Source organism: Choristoneura fumiferana, chromosome 17 (genome assembly GCF_025370935.1).
Source record: "Choristoneura fumiferana chromosome 17, NRCan_CFum_1, whole genome shotgun sequence".
Taxonomy (NCBI): domain Eukaryota; kingdom Metazoa; phylum Arthropoda; class Insecta; order Lepidoptera; family Tortricidae; genus Choristoneura; species Choristoneura fumiferana.
This window is the reverse complement of record NC_133488.1, coordinates 10261265-10286424: the sequence shown is the minus strand read 5'-3', so window position 1 is coordinate 10286424 and position 25160 is coordinate 10261265. Positions and strand designations below refer to the sequence as shown.

The 25160-nt window shown below is 35.5% G+C and overlaps 1 pseudogene; it reads right to left on the bottom strand.

Moving 5' to 3' along the window:
- Positions 1 to 16592: 16592 nt before the first annotated feature.
- LOC141437175 (UDP-glucosyltransferase 2-like) lies at positions 16593 to 23987 on the bottom strand (annotated as a pseudogene).
- Between the last annotated feature and the right edge of the window lie 1173 nt (positions 23988 to 25160).

Below are 25160 nucleotides of genomic sequence, written 5' to 3'. Positions count from 1 at the left end.
ACGCATATAATTTTCATAGTCATAATATTGATGTATTGTTTATATTACAGGCAAGAACCAGTACGAAATTGCTGGCACTACATCCATGAGCAGAAAATAATGAAACGACGTTGCGTTTCAAAAGGCTTTTCGCAACACGCGACGAAACAGCCTAAATCAGGGTTACCAGCTAGAATTATTAAAAGACACAATACCAATTTAACAATGGATTTTTCTAACAAGTCGTGCTCTGCGTGGATAAGTGGAGAAGGAAAGACGACTCCAGAGTGGATGACTCTTTCCATATAGCCAAAAGGCCGAATGACTAAAAGAAGAACAACGAAAACTGTAAAGAACCCCAAAATACATTCTAATTCAAAAACATTTAATTCAGACCCTGTCTTTACTTAGAATAAATATTCTTCACTATTTAAGAGGTAAGAACAAAAAACACTCGAGCCTCGATTTGATGTAAGGGCCAACTTACTATGGAAACCCGACTATGGCCTTTAATTTTTTACAAAATAAATTACGAAATTATTAGGCAAAATGAAAATATAGTTTCTCAGTATGGGAATGGTAAGCTAACATATTTAAGAAGCATTTATGAACGAGGGGGTAGAAATGTTAATAGTCAGTGGATAACCCTAACCTAAATGCACTACGAACTTTAATGCTGCCTTGGCGTGTTAGAAAAAAGTTTAAAAGATCGTCCGATAAATAATTGGTGCCGGTGTGATTTGTGTGGAACTCGAACAGTGTTTTATTTGATTACGTAATTATTTCTGTAATGATAAAGTATTTTCCATATATATTATTACAAAACCACCTATGGTAAATGGATAAAGCAAGACCTCTCTTACAGTATGTACATAGTAGGTGCCGGCCGCCGGAGAGCGGCCAAAGATGATGAGTCAGACCAAAATAATTATACTCGTAAGACGACTTGAACGTGCGTTCTAGACTGGCCTAACACAAAGCGCTAAACTGGGAGGCACCTACAGCAGTTGCAGAATGACAAAATTGCGGACGTTCTTACAAAAAGATAGGTACCTACGGAACAAATTTTCTACATGCACAGCACCGCTTAGACGTTGTGCAGTAGTGTGTAGTATACCTTCTTAGAAGTTTCGTGCATCTCGTATTTTCTATGAACTTCTGACTGTGTTTGTGCATTTTAATATGTTAATTGAATTAATCAAACTTCACGCTGTAGGTACTAGGTAAGCTCGCGATAGTTAAATTCAAATTCAAAGAAGTAGTAGGAGGAATAGGCACTTTTACACGTCATTTTTAGGGTTCCATACCTCGAAAGGAAAAAAACGGAACTCTAATATAGGATCACTTTGTTGTCCGTCCCTCCGTCTGTCAAGACCCTTTTTCTCAGGAACGCGTGGAGGTATCAAGCTGAAATTTATATCGAATACTCAGGTCTACTGTCCCTTGGAGCTGTGAAAAAATCAAACTTCTAAGCCAACGCAATCATAAGATACAGCCGTTTATGCCGCAAATTTCCGCAAATTTTCGAAACTCGCAAGGGAATCAAAACCTACAGGGTACTTCCCGTGAACTCAGGATCTTGAGGTACGAAGCAACGCTTATAGCACGATAAAGGAAAAATTGCGAAAACCGTAAATTTTTAGTTACATCATAATAATAAAAATATTTTATATAGTTTTAAAGTTACTATCTACAGATTTGTACGGAACCCTCGGTGCACGAGTCTGACTCGCACTTGGCCGTTTTTTTTAAACAACCAGCACTTTCGTAAAGACCATCATTGCCAAGAAGAATGCGCAGCAGCCCTCTCATTCTGATAGGAGGCCTGTGCCCAGCCAGTGGAACGTATATAGGCTGGGATGATGATTACAGAATAAGTAAGTACTGATTCGGTTCGTTAAAGTAAGGTATCTCATAAAAGTAGGTACTGTGGGGACTGTAACTTGGTAAGAGCTTAGGTAATGGGGATCTACGCGCGTGACTTTAAACTCAGATCAAGTAAACAATATATTTCTTCAATTATTTATATTTTATTGTAGAACTTGGTAGCACTTATAAATACATTTACATAGATGGTTCCAGCCGCTCAGGCTGTCGGGAGCAATCTGTGCTCCGACATGTATACCGCTGTCAATCGTTTTAAAGTCAAATTCTAGAAACATACAATATAAAAATACTACCATTATACATAATAAAGTCAATCTAACCTACCAGGTGGTCAGTTTTACCACCTGCCAGCGGTATACAGCCGTTCCTACAGTACCTACCAAACATTGTTCTAACGAAAAATAAACTGAACTAAGGGACAAACTTCACTTTACCGTTGGAAAACTGTTGGCCTCTTACATAAAGATAGGTCAATGGTTAATTTGCCAACTGCAAATAAGTTTGCAATCGCAGAAAATAATAATATTTTGTAATGTACACCTACATATTAACGACATACAATTTTTTTCTTAGTTGTGCTATAAAACTGCTTTCATAAGGTAAACGTCCGAGTTTTCGACACCCTAATGCGCAGTAGATGACATTCCGCTGTCACCTGTATTGCTAATGTCATAAAATTAAAGATGGCAACTATTGGAGCAGTGACGAGCACTCGCACGTTTACCTTACATAATTTGACGTTTTATTCTTGTAGGTACAATCTATTATTTTTCAGTTGCTGTTCCGTTACTGTACTTTCTGTGTCATTGTCATAGCATACCCGCAGCTGCTCGTACGGTTAACGTCCACAAGAAAGTTTTCCTTTCTGTTTGATTTAAGAACCCAAAGCTTTAATGGGGATCGGGGTTAGTTAACAAATCGTTACCTCGCTATGTACGTACATTAAAAGTCAGGCCACGTCCACCCCTCGTTTACGTTTGGTTTGAGGATTTCAAATCGGTTGACTTCGTCTGAATTTTTTTAAGGGGATTCCAAGCCCCAATGACTTTCGATCTGAATTCCTTAGTTTTCTAATGTTTTTTGTAGCTTATGATATTAACAACAACGGCTTTAAGCAATATAGTATCCCATATTTACTTCAAAGTTCATTGTTTTCGAGATATTTGGCATCAAAGTTGAATAGTTTTAGGCCAAAAAACTGGTTTTCTGTCCATAACTTTTGTGTTCATTGATTTCAAATGAAAACCCTCGACCAGTTTTTAGAGACGTCAAAAACGAACCCAAATATGCAGATTTCGTATATTTTAGATCTTTCACTTCAATAAAGATACTAAATAAGTGTGTTTTTAGACAATGTTTAAAAAAGATCATACAAAATTAAGTATTCATTATTTTTCAAAATACGGTAGACAAGAATGGAGATAAAAAATTGGAAAATCGATAACCGTTTGACTTATAATTCTATCTGTAGTGCAAAAGTAGGAGATACGATTCAAAACTTGTCAAAAATCGATGCAAACCTCGGGTAGCCCCTTAAATGGACCATTAAAACGTATTGCTATAAGTACCTTCAAGTTCACATATTGCTTTACACTGAACTGATATCTGTCCAGGAAACCAAGTTTTGAAATCACAACACTCGAAACTACCATTCGAAAGTGGTGAAAATGAATACAAAATGTGTAGCTCAAGTTAAATTTCTTCTCTTTCTTCTCGTTGAAAAGATTTATTAAAATCATAACTTTCTCCCCTACTTGAATTAGAAAGTGATGTGATTAAAAAAAAAATTTACACAGACTACTGCCAAGATCATAATGCTACTGGCCTTTGCTCGCGGCTTCGCATGCATGGAATTCGGTTATCGCGCGCCGTTCCCTAGAGAACTGTGCATTTTTCTGGGATAAAAAGTAGCCTTTGTCACTCTCTGGCCCATAAACTATCTCTATGCCAAAAATCACGTCGATCCGTCGCTCCGTTTTGACGTGAAAGACGGACAAACATACGAACACACAAACATACATAGATTCCAAGATTATAATTTTCGTCTAGTGATAGTAATTAATTACTCACAAGTTATTCTAAGTACTTAGTTGAAAGTATGAGCCATCCACTCACTACTTAGCAACTTGAACATTATTCGACAAGATATCAACTTCTATTTCTAATAAAATAAAAATAAAAGATTAATTTTATAATTTTAATCAGATCTTAAATTTAGATCTTAATTAGGATACGTTAAATATTTTGCAATAATGAATTAACTTGTTTTGTAATTTTTACATCTTTTATCACGGATGATTATTTTTGTTCTATTATCAAGGAAAGATAGCATCTTAAACAAAGAGCTTAGGTACCTATTATCCAACAAATGAACATCAAGACGTCAAAACTCGAATCTTTCCTTTAAATCACGTAAACCATCGGGATCCGTATTTAAATTTCATCGCAGGTAAAATTAAATTCCCCTACATGCACAGCGCAAGATAGCATCTGAATGGCGTTATAAAATTTAGAAAAAAATATATATTAAATCGTTCTCTAACGGAGGGTTAGTCAGCGTCAGACGCACCCTAATACCTACTGGGTCCCAACAAAGACATGAAAAATGGTCGCTAGTGAGAAGACGTGAAAGGGATAAAGGTACCTCTTATCTGTTGGAGATTCAACATCGTGTGTCGGAGCCGTCGGAGCATTCACGTTCAAAGCTCTTTTTTAGGGAATTGTGACTGCAAACGCGGTGGGCTTGGCCATGTTTTATTTACATTTAGCGGTTAGTTTATGTATTCATGTTAGTATAAGATTCAAATGAGATTATCAAAATATATTTTGGCGTATTTTCATTTGGTTTTGCCATTCATAAGTTTATTATGGCATTATTATGGGAGGTGAAGAATTCAAATTGTTTGGAGATAATTGATAATTAAATAAGTACTACTTTTTAATACGATACACACATACACACACATGCATGATCGCATACCCATAACATACAAATAGTGTTTTATGTTAAGTACTTAAGTTAAGTTTTCGGTACAAATTGTAATTTTCCCGGTTTACTAATTTAATATGTATCTATGTAGTTATAGAAGAGCGAGGCCTCCTGACACAAGTTTATAACTAAATAGGGGGTCTCAACCTTGTTGTTTCGATAAGAACTTCTGTAAAATGAAATAAAACAATAATAATTATTATTAATTATTATACATAAACTAAACATCTATAAATACCTAGCACCACAATACGATCAAGGCAGTCAAATACTCCATAATCATTATTATTTATGTGGATTTTTATCACAATAGGTACCTAGTGTTTTAACAATAAAATATTTTGAGAAACTTAATGAGGGTGGTGCAATTCGATAGTTTAAAACTATTTTCCACTGAGCTCGTTGCAAAACAAATAAAATGAAATAAAGATTGTATCTATTATTATGTAGCTATTAATGATTTTTGTACAGACGACGATTTTGTATCTGAAGTAAATACTGACTGCCGTGAATATTACATGCAGGTATTGACTATAATATTGATGTGCTTGTTAATACTTTTTTAAAGTTTGTGTATTAAGATTTAACACCTAAGCTTGAAGTAGAATAAGATTGAAGCGAGCTTCAATGCCCGCTAGACTATCAATCAATCAATTCAGTTCTCAGACACCCTCTGCTGGATAAAAGCCACTTTTATTTTCACGACACTTAGTTTATTTCACTGGACTATATTAGATAATAACCCCACCAATCTTTGCACGTGTAAACCGCTGAACCGATTTAGATGCAATTCGGTATACAGATAGTTTGAGTCCCGGGGAAGGACATAGGATAGTTTTCGTCTTGGGTAATTGAATAGTTCCCGCGGGATAGCGATAAACGAATACTATGCGGACGGAGTCGCGGGCAACAGCTTGTAATAATCATAAAAGGGAAGGGATGTGACGACCCCATCGCACGCTGGTGTTGTGGTGTCACCGGTGCAAACAGTCTGTAAGGCAGCTTGAACCGAGCTGTTGGTGCATAGCGACACTACGAACTTGGGTACACATACACACATGCGCTTATACACACTCACACATAGCTACACACCTACCCTGCTTCCACTCGTAGTATACTGGAAGTATACTGGAAGGATATTAATGTATTTTAATAAGTGGTAAGTTGGCACATCAAAGTTTAAAGTCCAGAAACACATCTCTGTATTTACCCGTGCCAATCAATATAACGCCACCTCGTTACCCTGCGCTGGCAACAGTTTGAGGGGCCCATTTAGCTAACGGCGAGTCACCGTCTAGTAAAATTTCAATTTAAAATGAGATATTGCAATGGTAGGTGTCCTTTATATCACTCCATAGCCCGGTAATCTTGTCCACAGCATCCCAATACCATAGCCAAGTCCATGTCGCTTCCTGCATGGAAAAGGTTTGGCAAATGTGGAGGACTATCCCTTAGCTAGCATATTATCCTCATGGTGTATTAGGGGATGAATGAATGCCCTTCAAATGACTGGTTGTTCGAAAATCCGGTAATGGTTCTCTTAAATAATGGTTTATGATTAAATATTATAGAAAAAACATTACGAATTGGAAAAACTTATACATTCAAACTGAGTTACCTAACTGAATAATTTATTTTTATTATACAAGACAATACCTACAATAACTCTTTATTGAACACCAACACGTAACTAGAAAGCAGTACAGAAAACCGGTATATAGAGATTATTAAGGTAAGCAATAGGCGGCCTTATCGCTTCAGAGCGATTTCTTCCAGGCAACCTTGACAATAATAATTTACAATAATTTTATATTTCGATTATATATATAATTTCAAGAAATTATTAACTTACAATAATTAAAGTGCACTGAACTTTATTGTTTGTGGTTAATCGCGTGATCGCGACCGTAGCGTGTCGTTATATTAACAGTCATTACAAAATTTCCCAATAATAAGTCCGTTGAAACATTAGCCGCCGTCGGCTACACGAAAACAGAATTATTAATGGGCCAACTTTGTGGTTAATTCAGTTCAGCAGCTGCAGAAAATGAAGAGAAATTTTTACATTCTATCCCTCTTAGAAAAGCCGTGTACACATTTGCGCACGCAGCGAGGCACACGCAGCCTACACCGACTGACACCACGGCCCCAAAAGGATTCCTGTTCGCGACTTTGTTTTTGTGCGCATCAATCCAGCGTACCCATTAATGGAATTCAGGAATGAATGATTCCAGGATAAACTACTTAAATAGTACTTCGTTTATTGGAAAAGGTCTAGATTAGGGATGATAGTTCCATACATTTTGACAATATCTAACACTGGGTGAGCAGTTAATAGGTACAACAGTTCAGGGAAAACATAGAAATACAAAAACCATCAGAAATAGTTCATTAAAATATAAAAAAAGGTTGAAGTAATAATATTACGATAGTATAAATAAGATATTACATAACATAATCATCAAAGTAATCTTTAATTTGTAAAAGTACTGTCGTGTAGGTCGTTGATTTGATGATTCCAGATTTTTTTCGAGTCCGCTGAGTTGACGTTCACATGTTTCCTGGACTAGGTAGCATTATAAATCTATTATACGAGCCAGAACCGCGATTATAAACTTTCTTTATGACACAAAAGTTTCCCTTGCAATCGGTAAGTAACGTTGCGTGGTTGTTTCAATTCTTTGTCTACGAAACAAAACCATAAAGCTTTAAAATAGCGCCGTTGAACTGTATTTGTACATTATAGTGGATATCCTATGGTTTTGTTTCTATTTTCTATATAATTTAATGTTAATAAAAAAACCCGGGCAAAAGCGTGTCGGATAGGGTTCCGTAGCTGTTACGAAGAAATCAAATAATATTTTTCTAAGGATTTTATATTTTGTGGGAATCTTCCAAGTTTAAATATATTTTATACCTTAGGATGATATTTATTCTTGAACTCCTAATAATTCTCAAGTAAACTTAGCCGTTATAGTTTTCCTTGTAACTTTGATATATTTTACTACTATTATGATTTTTTCCAAAATTATCAAATCAATATTTTAGCTTTTAGTAGTTCGCCCCGCTCGATTTTAATTAAAATTTGTACTTTATATTTCGGAAACAGATTACTGAATCGAAAAATCGTCTTCAAAACCTCGCAATGATTCTACCTTAAAAAAAAACCGTGCAAAATTAATTACAGCTTTCTAGCACTGTTAAGCCGCGGACGGAGGGACAGACAGACAGCGAAACTAATAAGGGTTCTGTTTTTGCCATTTTGGCTACGGAACCCTAAAAACGAGCCATAGTCGAGCAAAAAACAAGTGTTATTAATTTCTATGTTTGTTTGGATTGTTACTACTGCAACGAACGCGGTTCTGAGCAGACACAGAAAAATAATCGTTAGTATTTAAAAAAAAGTAGTAAAATCAGATAATCTTTAAACAAAATTTCACTGAAAATGAATGATCGTATTTTTCTTATAATCACGCAACTATGCGAGTATTCACAACAAAGCTTTTATATTTATTTATTTTCTAATCTGCTCATAACTTTGCGAATCTACCCACAAATGCTTAAGTCAACCGTAAATGTGACCACAACCTAATAGAGTCCGTAAATATGCTCCCATTAACCTTACCCCACCAATGTAAACAGACTTTATTAAATCAGAGAAGTTTTTCTTTGCACATTCGTGTTGGTTCGGACTGATACATCAATGTGTCTATTAGTTCAGGAGCCGCGAGGGACTCATACTTTCATTTATTGAATTTTACTGAAAAGCACGGTCCGGGTAGTCCATTATTTACCGTGTATTTACTTTTATGGTCGATAAAAGTCGGTTTTATCTATATGAACAAATTTCACTTTGGTAACTTGGCTTTTTTCGTTGTAATGCTAGGGAAATTTTAACAAGTTCAATTTTAAATCAATTTAAAGTAACTTAAAAGGTTCATTTAAAGTCAGTCTTGAATTATTCAGCTCATATAGCCAAATGTAAAAGTATTACAGTGTGCTTATTAATATGCATTTCTTTCAAACTTATAAACATTCATGTCTGAACAAAAACCTTTTATCATATTAACTAGGTACTTAATCATATCCATGTTCATTTTTAAGTCAACGATATTATTTCTTTCTAACGAACAATTAATAATTAGGCACCTATTAAAATAATAAAGTTTTGAATTTTCTAAGCCTCATTTAATTTTAAGAAGATATCCAATCATCAAAACTTTCACTTCGCAAGGTTTCAATATTGCAATAACATCAAAAAATCAACCTGCCACCATCTACGGGGTAGATTCTACCCCAAGGAGCAAAATCTAAAGCGAAATATATCGTCTCGTCCAAATGTATCGCATAAAGGGAATTGGTTCCATGCAATTTCGGTAATGCACGAGTTGGCTGGCCAAATAAGGATACCATTCAAGATTTTGATTGAGGGAACAGATAAAAATAGAGATAAACGTCGGTTTTCGTTCATCGTAATCTGATGTGCGTAAATTTACTAAGGGCCTATCTTCTCAATTTGGACGAAATAAAAAAGATAAAATGTGTTGTGATCAAATGAGTTCACGGAAGTATTTTGTTACTGACATTCACAATGTACTTTGGTCGTTTTGGCCCTCATCGAGAAACTTTTAGCACCCCATTGGAACTAACCGCTCACCCGGCCAAGAGATGTCGTTATTAAGCAATCAAATACTACAGCATAGATGTCGCTAGTGTCGCTGCTTAAGTGACTAAATAAGAAAACAAACAAGTTGAGATTTGTGGTGCATAGGAGAAATTCGTGTCTGTATCACTGTCCAGTGGTGGTGTAGTGGTATAGCACGTGGCACGGAATGCCGAGGACCTGAGTTCGATTCCCAGCGCTGGTCTTATTTTTCTGGTTTTTCTATGTATCTATATTTCACTTTGTATTTTCGATATAGGCCAATAAGTTGTTAGTGATTAAGTATAATCTAGATAAAAACACTCTGTATGAAGTTTGACGTCGTCAACATGTCACCGGCATCAAAGTTTCGCTCCCTGGTAATGTGTTACTGCTGTTATAAATAAATTGTTTTCTTTCATTCTATCCTTCTCTTATTTTAAAATAAAATAAATGATTGATAAACATTTAATAACAGATAATTGAATTAAAAACATTGCTTAAAAGCAGCTCTGCGTTAAAAAAACAACGAAAAGTTCACCATTATTTTCTTTTGTTTCAATGAATGATAATACCGTAGGTAGAAAGCACTGGTACTCAAAGAAATAACCTATCAAAACATTGATAGTGATACTGCTATTGTTCAACGGGCTTCATTTCCTACTATAAGTATTATTTTTATATCACTAATTTCACAGCTACACCGTGCCACCACAATAAATTACACAAGGGGGAAATGAGCTCAGCGCTCCGGAAAGAGGAAAAAATGCTAATAAAATTGTACCTTTCCCGTTAATCTTAAACCTCGCCTTCACATCACCAGTTCTCTTCAGATTTCAGCTGGTAGGGAATTATTTTTCCCTAAATAGCTAAAGAGTGAGCTTGGTGCACTTATTAGCAGGGTTAACGGTTTACGAGTATGTGAATCGCTTTTCCACTTACAGGGGGAGCTAGCAAGGAACTATATTGGTGGGAGAAGCATTTCCTATTTAATAGGGATTCATTACCTTAATTATCAATTTGCGATGCTGATAGTCTGTTTGTTGTGAATCATGTTGTTGGAAATAAGTTCCCCGTGTTACTGTTTTTTAATAATCAATGTATTTGTATTGTAGCTTGCACTATTTTTGACTTTTGATTTAAACTCACTTTTATCGGTCCCTAACAAAATGTTTCCGTCATACACACAAAGTTTGACTGGTAAAGTCATTGTGGTATAAGTGAAAAACTTAAGTAAAGGACCTGTTGTAAGTATGCAGTAGTGCACAGCTCAGGAGCTTTAATCACTTTTATCGAAAACCAAGATAATCGGCTAATCAAGATATTGATTAGGTAAGCTTTAGTTAGTATCGCAAACTCTCAGTTCGATTATTCGAATTTACCAGCATCAAAACTATATCGTAAATGACGTGACATATAATACGTACTCAAAATAAATATAAAACTAATCAAAATATTCTGCTTCAACGTGTAGGGTTGGTCCTATTGACGTCTCCCGAATCATTCTGTATTCTGTTGTGAGTGTTCATCATTTTGATCATTTGAAAGACTTAGGGGCTGTTTCACCATCCATTGATTAGTGTTAACTGACGTTTAAATGTGATGCCGTCTCCGTCTATTCGAACAAAATAAATATAGACGGCATCACATTTAACCGTCAGTTAACACTAATCAATGGATGGTGAAACAGCCCCTTAACCTTGTTACTTATGCACTAACACAGTTAGTCTAAAACACAGTACTATTTCAATCAATACAAAATCATTCCGAGCTGGCGATTAAATACAAAGGCGTAAAGAGCAACAACGCCATGAGACTTATTTTATCTCATTTGCAAAGCCAAGCCAACTTTTTCAAGTGAGCTCGGCTTGGCCTCTATTTTCATCCTCATTTACTACTTATTAAACTATTGCTGAATGTACTTAAATTTATAAATTAACAGTTTGTTCAATGGATCATTTTCTACACAGTCTGCAGGACTATTGAGGAATTGTTATAAAAATGTTTTCTACTAGTGCTGTGATATTTCGTCATTCTGCAAAATGTTTCATTATCCCCAACTTCTGGATACACTGTAGAGTACCCAAAACACCTGCTTTCATCCTCGAAAACATTCCATTCGCCGCCTTTTCGAGTCGTGGCTCTAAAATTCCGGTTTAATTAAATGGAAACAAGAGAATGGTGGGTCCGTCTCGTCACCGTTCCACTGGTTCGTTTTTATACGACGCTCCATCGCATATTCTGATATATTAAAAAGACAATGCATTCGTTCGTGAATTTATTGCTGACTCTTCCGCTTTTTCCCAATCTATTACGCTGTCCGTGCAAATTATTTGCAGGTATCAGTGATACATTCGGTAGCCACGGCCCGGGCGGACAGAGTTGCATAGTTTTGTTTCGTTTACATAATCAATTCTCTGCTTCGGATTTAGATTTACTGGCCCTGGATGCTGATAGCTACGAATAATGAATACGTGAGTAGTTTTTTTTTCAATTTAAAGGAAAGTCGCATACTTTTACTAAATATATACCTACATTTTCGTCCACTAAACTTGTGACTAAACTAATAATAATGGGGTCTTATCAAAAGTAATGAAAAACAAATGTATGTGTCATACTTTGCCGTCTTAGTCAAAGTACTGTCATGTTATTCAGTTATTCCAATTTAATATTATCAGATAAGCACCTTTTGGTATTAAGACGAGCTTTCTAAATGAAAATGAGGTTACGTAGGACGGGCTAAACTTAATTAATTAGTGCTTGTATTGTAAGATGTAGACTTGGCTTGCTTGAATCTTTTTAAATTTACTGAAGGTGCTCCATAATACAGTCCAAGTTTTTTTGTGTTTTGAGATTAAAGCACTAAAAATAGAATGATAAATATAATAAATATTTGATATACAAATTCAATTAAATAAAATTGAATAAAATATTTAATCCCACTAATATTATAAATGCGAAAGTTTGTAGGTCTGTTTGTTTATTTTGTTTGTTACTTCAACTCGTCTAAACTTTAAGTTCCGGAAAAGGACATAGAACAGTTTTTATCCCGAAAAATTGCATAGTTCCCGCGGGATAACGACAAACGAATTCTGGCCGGACGGAGTCGCGGGTAACGGCTAGTATAATAATAAATGTTTGGAATAAACAGGTTAATCCACTTTTTATCCCAATACCCTTTTGCGAAAAAGCGAGATAAATTTAAGAAATATCATTTGCTGGGTATAAAGTCATGAAATTAGGCACTGTTATTTTTTTATACAATGTCAATAAAGCCCATGACGTAATTTTAGGGAATTGCCACGGGAAATCAGAAAAAATGCCGGAATTTCAATTCGACTGCTGTAGCTAATGATTTAGCAGGTTAACACTAGTATAACGTTACCGTGGAACTTCATGTTAATAAACAGCTGGAAGCATTTTTTTTATTAATTGCATCTACAACGCACGCATAGCGAGGAGCAATTCAGTGCCAGTGAAGCCTTCCCGGCTTCTTCCCGGTGTCAATTAAGTCTCCCGCGACAGCAGGTGTCAAGTGCGGTAATTAACCGCTGGATACCTCCAACTACCCTTTGTATGCGGTGTATCGGCTTAGAAAGGGAACATTGTACCTTACTGTCAGCTTAGGGAGTAAACCTGCTAATTTATTGAATCAGGTAATTCATTAATTTTAAACCTGCTAAAACATTTTTTATGTAATTCCTATTTGTTATGGAACGATTCTTGGAATGGATTATGCAGGTTTACTCCGTTTCACAGATGGAGTCGCGGATAAGAGCTAGTATACAATAAAGAGATTTATTATGTTTGTATGTTTTTGTATGTACAGAGTATACTATTCAAGACTAAGAACCGATTTAAATAATCTTTTCTTATTGGACGTTGCATCATCCTCGATTAACATAGGCTTTTTTTCCCGGGTATGGGCGAAATTTCCACGGCACCAAGATCAAGTTGCGGGTAACAGCTAATCAGTCATTACTGATTTTTTATGGAGCTGAAAAGGTGGACACTCACAGTACGGCTAATACACCAGTTCAGTCGCTTAGCGAGCTATGAAACGAATTAAGCTCGGAGTTTATCTGATGGATAGAATCCGCAACGAGAGTATCCGACACAGAACTAAGGTCATCGACATAGCCCAGAGCTTCAAATTAGCAACTTGAAGAAGCGGTGCGAACAACGAGGTTTTGAATAGAGATCGCGTCTCGTCAAACGAAGTGTTAGGACGCTCTTCGGCCAGGTGGAGTGACGATCTGCGAAAGGCGGCTGGTAAAATCTGGATGCGTCAAGCCGAGGAAGAAGTGCAATGGCGCTCTTTAGGGAAGGCGTTTGTCCAGCAGTGGACTGCAACACGGTCTTATGATTATGAATGATTTCAAAGAAAAAAAAAAACTTTGATCAACTTTAATTAGCATGGCTGCAACGGGTACAAAGTAAACACAGAAATAACGTAGAATCAGCGAGCTTACACATAAGTATTTGCGTTTCTCATTTTCTATCGCTTTACTGTCTAACCCTTGATTACGTTTGAAGAATGACAACAATAAGACAGGGGAAAGCAGGTTCCGACGAGACTTCATTATACTTTTTTCTCTTTTCTGCCACCCCACCCCCTAGTAATCATTGCTTCCCAATGGTTGCTTTGCGGAATGCAGAGAAGATATTATGGATAAAATAAACAGGACGTTTGTGCTTGAACTGTATTCTTGTTTATTGTTAATAAAGAGTAAGTCGTTGATTTTCATAAAATCAGTTAGGTACCTATTTTTGTTAAAGATGCTTTTGTACCCTTAGGCTTTTTGTTTGTAAATTGCCACTGTTTGCGCGTTTTCAAATAAAGTTCGCTTTTAAAGTCATTTAAAGGCGAGCGGGCGAACAAACCATAGCCCTCTCGTCCAATAGTCTAGCAGTCAATAATATATTCAGTCTGTGAATATTCTTATTTATAGTCAAGTAAACCTGAAAACTCCATGATTACCATATTATTATGATTAGCCATAATATGATTAGCTATATAACTGGTCACCCAAAGCGAGCTTCCCTGACAGTACCTCCCCCTGCCGAGGTCGCTGGAGTCATAGTGTCTTCGTACATAATAAATTTTTCACTTCTCATGCTCTAAAAGTAGGTCAATATATCCTTACGAGGCGGGAGTAAAATGAGAACTTTATTCCCTGAGGAGTAAAATTAATATTTTTTTAATTTACCTCGAGTGACTGAGATAAACTCAAACAGCCAGTTCTTGCTTAGTTTTTGGCATAAAATAAGATTGTGTGTGGACCATTTTCATGACAAAAATGTTGCGTTCTTAGTGTACGTGGTCTATGCTTTTTCCGCATAGAAGGTGGCGCCATTCTATTTATTCCAGTTTGCATTTGCATTTCGCCGATGAGATTTTGTTATATCTGTGTCTGGTTGGAAAAAAATACTTAGCACGAAAACTTTGAAATTGTTTTAGAGCGTAAATCATAAACGAAATTACCATTTATTCTCGCAATCGAAGTGAAAAATAGAGTTTTCACCTCGAGACCAAAAGTCAATATAAACCCCAGAACCCCACGGATAAATAGACACTCTACCACTCTACCTTGGGAGGTGGTCCTCGGGTATATATTGGCTTATTTTAGTCCCTCGATAAAAATATACCATTGTACAAGATTATTTAAAATTAAGTTTTTATTTAATAAGCTAAAATTAGAAAAGTTAAAAAAAATCCCAATACTGTCATTCCAAATTTAAATATTTTAAAAATTGAAAAATGAAATAAAAAATCCTTTAAATAAATAATATCTCGTATCTTATAACATACACCTTTTAAATAATATTACCTACATGGTCCCTTACCCAACGTTTGGATTTACGTATCTCCAATTGTAGGGTCATGTTTATGTTGGGGATAACGCTATAAATATGTTTCGCTGCTGTGACCGCAGTTTTAGGAAACACCGGCACACGAGCTCAATAATTTTAATACTTAATAGATTTTGTCCAGAATTTGACTCTCCACATACGAAACCTACAAATCTTTTGCTATGTTTACATTTTCGAAATTGTAAACACCTAAGTATTGATTGTTTATTTTTAACATTTATTTCATGTACTTGTGATTATATGTATGAAACCTATGTATAGGTAACGTAGCAAGTTTCTCAATCTGTACTTGAAAATGGTGGTTAAAAGACTCAGAGCGTGATCCGGAATATATAAAAAACCGGCCAAGAGCGTGTCGGACATGCCCAAAATAGGGTTCCGTAGCCATTACGAAAAAATTAAGTAATATTTTTCTAAGGATTTTTTATTTTATACGGAATCTTCCAAGTTTAGGTATATTTTATACCTTAGGCTGCTATTTACTCATAAACTACTAATAATTCTCAAGAAAACTTAGCTGTTATAGTTTTCCTTGAAAGTTTGATATACTTACTACCATCCTGATTTTTTTCAAATTTTTCCACTCACCGGTTTAGATTTTAGAGGGGGGGACGCTCGATTTTTATGAAAATTTGCATTTTAAAGATGAATATTTCGCAAACGAATCACTGAATCGAAAAATCGTCTTAGCAACCCCTATGGTTTTAAAAGACCTATCCAACGATACCCCACACTATAGGGTTGGATGAGAAAAAAAGATCACCCCCCCTTTACGTCTATGGGAGGTACCCTAAAAAAAATATTTTTAATTTTGAATTGTACCATTTTGTCGGCATAGTTTACTTATATATCCGTGCAAAATTACAGCTTTCTAGCATCGATAGTCCCTCAGCAAAGCCGCGGACGGACAGACAGACAGACAGACAGACAGTCAGACAGACAGACAGACAGACAGACATGGCGAAACTATAAGGGTTCCGTTTTTGCCATTTTGGCTCCGGAACCCTAAAAACCTGGCCATATTGCGGAAAACCAATAGAACTAATTTCTTGCACTGGTACCTTATGCTAAATTCAAATGTCATCTGTCTATTGCTGTCAATGTTTGACGCTATTGCTGTCAATGTTTGACGTTGTTTACGCGTGGTATTTTAAAGTGTTATTTTGTGTGTCTGTGTGTTAAAATACCGAAGATTATCTATAGCCTTGGAAGGAATATAGTTCACAACGTATACAAGTATTTGCCGAAGAAAAAGTCTGAGGGATAAGAAAATATTCCTTTAAATAATATCACTGACACCGTCGTCAATATCAATCAATATGACTGGTAGGTAACGTGTAGTAAGTGTAAAGAATATTGTAATATAAAACGAAGAAGTGCTGCCCTTACGTCAGGTTTTTTATGTTCCTGGTTAGGCTTTACCTATCAAATTTTAGTTTTCTATTTAATAAAACAACTATAATAGCAAAGTAACACGTCGATACATCCACAAAATCAACTTAGGAAGTGATATTATATTAGTAAAAAACAAAAGTTATAAAAATACACAATAAAAAAGTAAAAAACCCTATAAAAAGAGCCAACAATACTACCACAAAAAAAAGCCACGTGAATTTCATTAGTTCGTTATTATTAATACAACATAATACAAAACAAATATACATTTTGATCGATTAAATGTATGCAGATAAAAACGAAAATATACATATTTTTGATTTCATTTTCCCGATGAAACTCAAGTGGCCTTTATTCTCTTTTGTCTGCTATATAATTAAGTCAAAGCAGGGACTCGCACTCGTACATCAGTACCAAGTCATTCCAAAGAATGTCTATCCATGTCAATTCACAAGTAAGACGTACAAGTACAATGTTTTAAAAGTTTATAACTTAAGTTCTGTAGCATAATAGAATAAGTCACGCAATAACAATTATTGACTTTAATTTGTGGCAAAAATATATGAACAATTTTTTATTGGGATGAGCAGCAAAAAATTAAGTGCTTCTTTATGAAAAAAGTAAAAAAAAAACATATTATTATAGAATCAAAGTAAAAACTATTGACAAGGAATTCCAACTTTAATTTTCTGTCTATAAATTAGTACCTGTGCGACCAAGCTTCGCTCGGACTAAAAATCAAAAACTCGCGTCTTCCCAGACCAAGCTAGATCGATATTTCGTCCCCGAAGATATTGGCACAACAAATTTCATCAAAATCGTTAGAACGGTTTCCGAGATACCCGAATCAAATAAAAATACGAGAATTGCTCGTTTAATGATATAAAATTATAACCCATTTATATTATCATTCCTATTAGTCGAGATAAATTCTAAAGGTCATTGCAGTATTCACCCTTCTAGGAATCAAACAAATTATGTATTTACGATTAAGCTAAAGCTTTTCATTGAATATGATAACAAATTCGAAACTTCATGCCACGTTCAATATACTTAGCAAAATTAAATGTAAACTGACCTAGCACTGCCTTTTGCGGGAACCATTTCCTCAGCACGATATTCTTCGGTATATTCTGTATAGGAGCGTCCTCCCATTTCATTAAGACTGTTTGCTTTAATTCTCCGAACACTTTCAAGAAGGCATCCAACTTATCCTTATCGAGTTCACTTAATTGAACGTTGGAGCCGAAACTTAAGAACACTACGCCGTTCTTAGCGTTGTCTAAGACCTTTGGCAGATCCTGGAATAAACGGACGTTAAGTATTTTGCAACCTCTCTTAGTACCTATATATTTACACATTTTGCTGCCTTTAGCCCACTCAAAAATTATTTGAAGTGCTGCAGAAAACATGATTTTTATTTTTTATTGTTGTATGTAATTTCGTCGAACTAGACTTTGTTGAAAAATATTAAACGAAGTGTTAAGAAATTTAATAGTGTTGAATAGAGTGTGAAAAGTTTCAGTAAGTATAATTAACAGCAGATTAGATTTTTTTTTATTCGACTGGATGGCAAAGGAGCAAGTGGGTCTCCTGATGGTAAGAGATCACCACCGCCCATAAACACCTGCAACACCAGGGGTATTGCAGATGCGTTGCCAACCTAGAGGCCTAAGATGGGATACTTCAAGTGCCAGTAATTTCACCGGCTGTCTTACTCTCCACGCCGAAACACAACAGTGCACGCACTGCTGCTTCACGGCAGGATTAGCGAGCAAGATGGTGGTAGCAATCCGGGCGAACCTTGCACAAGGTCCTACCACCTGCAAAAAGATACGCAAATTTTTAAAAACTCCGGTTGTTTTGAATTATTATACCCACACAAAGAAATTAAAACTTAACAGAAAAATAGTAGGTAATTATGGGTACTCTTCATTTGTTTTATATGCTAATATATTCTCCTAAAAGTAATTTCAAGTTCTTTAACCTGCACGACATACTCACCACTGGCAAAGTTTCGTTCGTTTCTTTGATGTGTAAGCCGCCAACTTCAATAATGTTCGGTAAGTATGCGCTAGGATTGTCCATACTGTAATGAGAATTCAGAAGTACGAGTGCTGCATTCGCCGCAATCTCTTCCAAACTAGGTTTTGTTTGTGGCAAGTCTTTAAAATAATGCAGCGCGGATTCTTTCTGGCGAGGGAAATACCAGAATTTGAGTAGGTACCAGAAAATCAAAAGCGCAGAGGTACAAGTTGTACAATCTGCCCCTAAAACTAAGCGGCTCTCGCTATTCCGTATTCGTGATACAAAGTTGACAACTGAAGAGGGTTCCGCGTGTAGTAATTCCCTTGAAGTGAGTTCCCAACCGTCGTCACCAACACAAGTGGGGCCTGATACTTGTGAGCGAACATGTAAAGTCCATCGTCGAAAAATAATTCTGTTACAATCAAATCAATTTTATGGTCTTCTTTTAGAAACTGTTGGACGTCTGTAGATTCGAATGTTAGTTCGTTGACCATGAAACCAGATTCATATAGTAAAAACTGGAATGATTCAAATGATAAATCCACAATTACAATATTTTACTGTTTGGATTAAATTGAAAATCATTTTCGTCACAATATCTACAGCCTGTTATGAATATGTATGGTCTAAACTAAGGCAAAAGGCAAAGGGGTCTAAATGTACGTATTATGTCTAATTTAGGGCACGCGGTACGGATTACCGAGGACCTGGGTTCGATTCCCAGTGATGGTCTTATTTTTCTGTTTTTTCTGTGCATCTATATTTCAGTTTGTATTTTCAATTTCGGTTTTACGGGATGAAAAAGTAAAAATTTGGAATTGAAATATAAAATACAAAAAGATTCCAAAAAACCAATCTTAATCTAAATGTACGTATTATTCTAATTTAGCTATTCTTCGCTGTAGATCCAAGTCTCAAATTAGCCCTAATTAAATTAGTTCTAAAAACACTAAGCCTCAGTTTAAGCTTGAGGTGCAGAATAGTTTTTTTTTGCCATTATTTCACTAAATAACGTATAATAAAATTCATCTTAAAAACCTACTTGTTAATTTAATATCAGAAAAGTCGTATTATAATTATTAATTAGGTATCATGTTTTTTTGTCATACTAGTCAGGAGTATTTTTTTATACTACACTTGCTTAGTTAGTGAACAAAAACAACCCTATTATGTACTTTATTGTACATAAAACACAAAATAATACAAAAAGAAAACCAAAAGAGTACAAAGGCGAACTTATCCCTAAAAGGGATATTTTCAAGCTAACCTAAACTAGAAAGGAAAACTCAAAGATAGGCGTACAGTAATTTCAAACTGTTTGCATAATTTTTTGCAGTTTGCACTGTATTCAGTTTAATTGTTTGCTTTTTCATGTTATAAGACTCTTTTTAATACGAAAATAATGTTGTTTATATTTGTCTTTATTTTCTATAAGTAAAATATTAAAATTTCTGAATCAATTAATTAGAGTTGTCTGACAAGTGCAATATTGCTAGTGCCATTGTCATTTCAAACGTTTCGTTTGGAAACGTGACACAGATCACATTTTTTATTTTAGCAGTCCATTATATCTAATGTTTTATATAATAGCAATTTTACTTTTTTGGGATTCTATTAACTTAAAAATCCATGTTAGAATGAAATAAACACTTAAATAGTTATTTTTACCTTGTAGTTTTCTTTCTGTGAATCTTTTTTCTGTATCGCTTACTATTTCTGGAATAAAGAGTCATTGTATTGTATTGTAGTTATAATTTAAGTCTGGTAAAATTTTAGTTGTCTTACGAATAAAACATGATTTCTATGAGTTTTTATTTATTTCAGTGCATGTTTGAGAAAAGCACTATACCTTCAAACCTCGGCGTGAAAGAATATGCCAGCCTCGTATACCTATTCATACTCGGCACGCAAGCCTTTCTTTCCTGCCTTCTGCATCTTCATCTACTGGCAGTGCATCTGCACGAACTGTTGCTCGTATGCAGTCACTGCTGGTTTGCGCGTTGTTCTATGCCAAAGCCCTTCTGGCATCAGCTTCAGAGTGTGACGCGTTTGCTGGTCGTTGGAGGAGTGTTTGTGTTGAATGTATGAAAATCTGTAAGGCGATGGATTCACGTCTGTCTTCATGTACCTGATAGTTTATTTTTACATTTTCTTCTTGTAGGTAATACTTGCTTTTAGTTTCTTTTTATTTTATTTTCAGTTTTTTTTTATTATTTTTATTTATGACGGTGGAAGCATTCTACACTTCCACTGAACGTAGATATAGTTAGTGTTTAGTTTTGTAACTAAGGGAGCCCATACATCCCTGTATTATTATTATTTTGTATTTTGTTCTTTTATTGTATACTGTAGTTTTTAAGTATTTTATTTGTAATTATTTTATATTGAAAAAAAAAACACTTTCTGCCAAGTTTCTTGCGGCGCATTCTTATTGGCAATGATGGTTTTTCCGAAAGCGCTGGTATTTAAAAAAAATGACGTGTAAAAGTGCCCATTGCGGTCTATTTACTGAATAAATGATTTGAATTTGAATTTGTCTTATTCAGTGCCTTTGTATTTTAACCTAAGATTTTAACTGTCATGCTGTGTCAGTTGTTATAAATAAATAAACCAATCCTAAACGTGGCACAAATTTCAAACAGAACTTACGATATTTGGCGCTAAGTCACAAAACTTAGCCTACCTGAACTAACTTACAGGTGGTAGGACCTTGTGCAAGGTCCACCCGGATTGCTACCACCATTTTGCTCGCTAATCCTGCCGTGAAGCAGCAGTGCTTGCACTGTTGTATTTCGGTGTGGAGAGTAAGACAGCCGGTGAAATTACTGGCACTTGAGGTATCCCATCTTAGGCTTCTAGGTTGGCAACGCATCTGTAATACCCCTGGTGTTGCAGATGTTTATGGGCGGTGGTGATCTCTTACCATCAGGAAACCCACTTGCTCGTTTTCCATCCTGTCGAATAAAAAAAAAACCTTACACAATATTATTTGATCTAATATGTTTTTACAGGATACTGATAAAACCTTAATTTTTGTACGACTCTGCGAGGTCTCAGACCAAATTATTCTTTAACTTTTGTTGCGTTTAGCAGCTAGCGGATCAGCTTGTAGGAGAGAAAGTAAACTATGAATGCTCTGAAGACACGATTTATAGATTTTTTCCAAAACTATTTATCCATATTTTTAATTTAAATTCAGTGAAACTCTGCCCAAATTCGGAAAGTCCTTGGCAAATATCAATCTTTACTTGTGTATTTTTAATTTGTGTTTTCTTTCAGTTTTTAATTGTAAATTTAGCCAAAATTCATATTTTTTTCTCACATTTTTAAATCTGTTTTTTTAGTAAATTAATTCTTTTAGGCCTTTTTATTTCAAAATTGTAAAATTGTTTTTAAATGCAGGTTTACATTTTATATTATTACCATTGGGCTTTTACAAATTCAAAAATGTAACGACTTTTTCCAAATTTAATTTACTTACTTTTGTTTTCTTTATTATAATAATATCTTAAATACTTCGAACGATTTTTCTGCCACCTCCAACATTACGGCTGACCTGATGATGATGATGAAGAATCTTCACGCCGGTTGGATGGATGGCAGAATAAAGGCCACCTGAATCTCGTCTAAACGAGCGTTAATTTCAGGGCGGCACAGTACGGTCTGGGACTGAAACCCTCACCGTTTTTCACCAACACCTGCACGGCTGCCTGGAACCGAAGCCCCTGTCCTTCCGCTATTGAAAGGACTGCTGCTGCTTGCTGGCCCTGGAGCCCCTACTGCCTCCAGCCTTTGTCCAGCACCGGCGACCTGCGCTTCGGACTCTAGTCCAGGGAAGCCTCTTCAAAAGAAACGCATTCCAACTCAACTCTTTCGCATCCGCGATCCTCGAGTTTTTATTTTATTTTCTTATTTCTATTCTGTCAGAAAAGCCTTAGGGGTTAAATAAACGTCTAAAACCTAAATTCGTTTTACTCAAATTGAACCCCTAGGGTCTCACTGCTCTACCCTGACAGTAGTACACATTTTTGAACCCTTGATAAATTAAAATGAAGAAGTGTTACTTTTCCTTTCTTTGCTTTTTCCCTACATCTCTGCAAATTAATGTCCTAATCGATAGTTCATATTTTCACACTTGTCTGTACCATCCCCGACCTGAACTGGCGAAGGCCCGGGTTTAATTCCAGGTCTCTAACAATTAGTTTTTTTTTCAATTACTTCTTAATTCAATTCTATTTTAGTAAAAAATTTAAAAACATTTTCAACTTACATAATTTCGTCCAAAATGAAACATTTGAAACCATAAGTTATAGCATAAACATCATGGCCTCTGCTGGCTAATTCAAGGGCCAAATTCTTCATACCAATGTAGTGAGATCTTGCCGTAAATGGCATGACGTATAAAATTTTCGCAGATTCGCAGATCAAACATTTTAAAATCAATATTGTGACACTGAGGTAATGAAATTTCATTTTGGTACCTGAAAAGTATTTAGTGGTTTATTTACGAGTAGAATTATTGATATATAAACATACTTATATAAAAAATAAAATAATCCGTTTCATCTTCATGTTCATCATCATCATTATCATATTAGCCGTAGGACGTCCATTGTAGGACATAAGTCTCCCCCATAGACTTCCTGTTACTTTGGTTGGAAGCAGCCTTAATCAGATCATCAATCCACCTTGTAAGTGGACAACCTACGCTGCGCATACCAATCCACAGTTTTAATTTGAGAACTTTTCGGGCCCAACAGTCATCTGTTCTCCGCTATACATAGCCTGCTGATTGCTACTTTCACGAGCTAATTAGATTAGCAATATATTCTACGTGTCTCCTCATTTCTGATTCGATCCCGTAGAGAAACCTCGAGCATAGCCCTCATGCCATTTCGTCTTAACTGTCCATCATCTCTTTTGTTGATGTAAACAATATAATTTATAAAATATTCTTTAAATTTGATTTCACTTTAAATATTTTTAGTAACAACATTTTACTTTAAATCACAAAATTATGAACGCTAGATTCCAAGAAAGTTGATAAATTTATAAACTTCCTGCTTCATTAGGTACATTTTTTATATACTGCACTAAACATAAAATATATCATTTAAATGTTACTTAATGTACTTACTGATTGCTAAGTTGCTAAGTAAAGCGACGTCTTGTAATGATTAAGTTCAAACACTTATACTGAAGCTGTAATATATAGACACTACGAGTATACAGCATAATCAAAATTTTATCCCGTGTTCATAAATCACAAATTTATATTCACAGTCGACTTACGAGTAACACTTTTTAGAACAGTGATCACACGCATATGCGTTCTGCGTGACAACTGGTATGGTTGTAAGTTAGTTAGATTCTCGGAGCGGGTAAGTGCCCACAAGGCTGGCTGCATTTCTGCACTGGATTTTAATAATTAATTTTTAAATTTATATATTTTTAACATACATTTAGTCATCATCATCAATCAAGATTATTTTTTTAAATTAAAAATTAGCCAAATGCGACTCGAATTTACACTCGTCCGTATTAACGGTACCAATATAAAACGCGTTTTGTGTATGAGGAACCCTGTATTTTTATTTTATTTTTATGATGCTTTTAGCAATTCAACCTGTATTGTATATTTATTTTAATTATAAAGATCAAGGAAAAAACGCCAAAAAATAGTTTTTAAAAACAGGAAATGTTTTTTTCATCATCAAATGGGTTACCTAATGATTCGCCGACTATTTTAGGCAGATTATTGATTGGCAGACAACGTTTCGCCGAGTAACGCTACGCTGATGAATTTGTACGCCGATGTATTGTTTCGCAGACTATAAAGTTTCGTAACTCAACCTTTAGCAGACTATTTACTTGGCATATGAGTCAGTAAGCCGAAAAACTATTCGCAGACATTCGTTTAGCCTATTAATCACTACACATTTTGCACGTTTGGTCGAACAACCTTTCGCTTTTGTAATGGTTGTATTATTCAGTGTGCATATCAACTTTTCGCATCTTTTCGCTTAGCATGGGAATGGCATTCAATAGCGCGAATATGTGTGGATTACACTATGGCCTCATTGGCATTTTTACACTCCGTGCTGACCGCGCATTCTTTATTTATTTTATATTGGAGTCTAAACAAACCAAGTCGCGATGATGAAAGTTCGGTTCTGGCACTCAGCCGGCCGCTGCCGCGACACGGCACGCTCGCTTCGCTCGCTCGGCTCGTGCGTTGTTGGTCGCAATTCTACCGAACACTCTTCCTCGCTAACGCTTGTCGTCGCACCTAACTACATTTTGATAATAGCTAGTATATATTTTAATAGTCAACTCAGTAAAATCCTACCTGTCGTTTGGCTGATT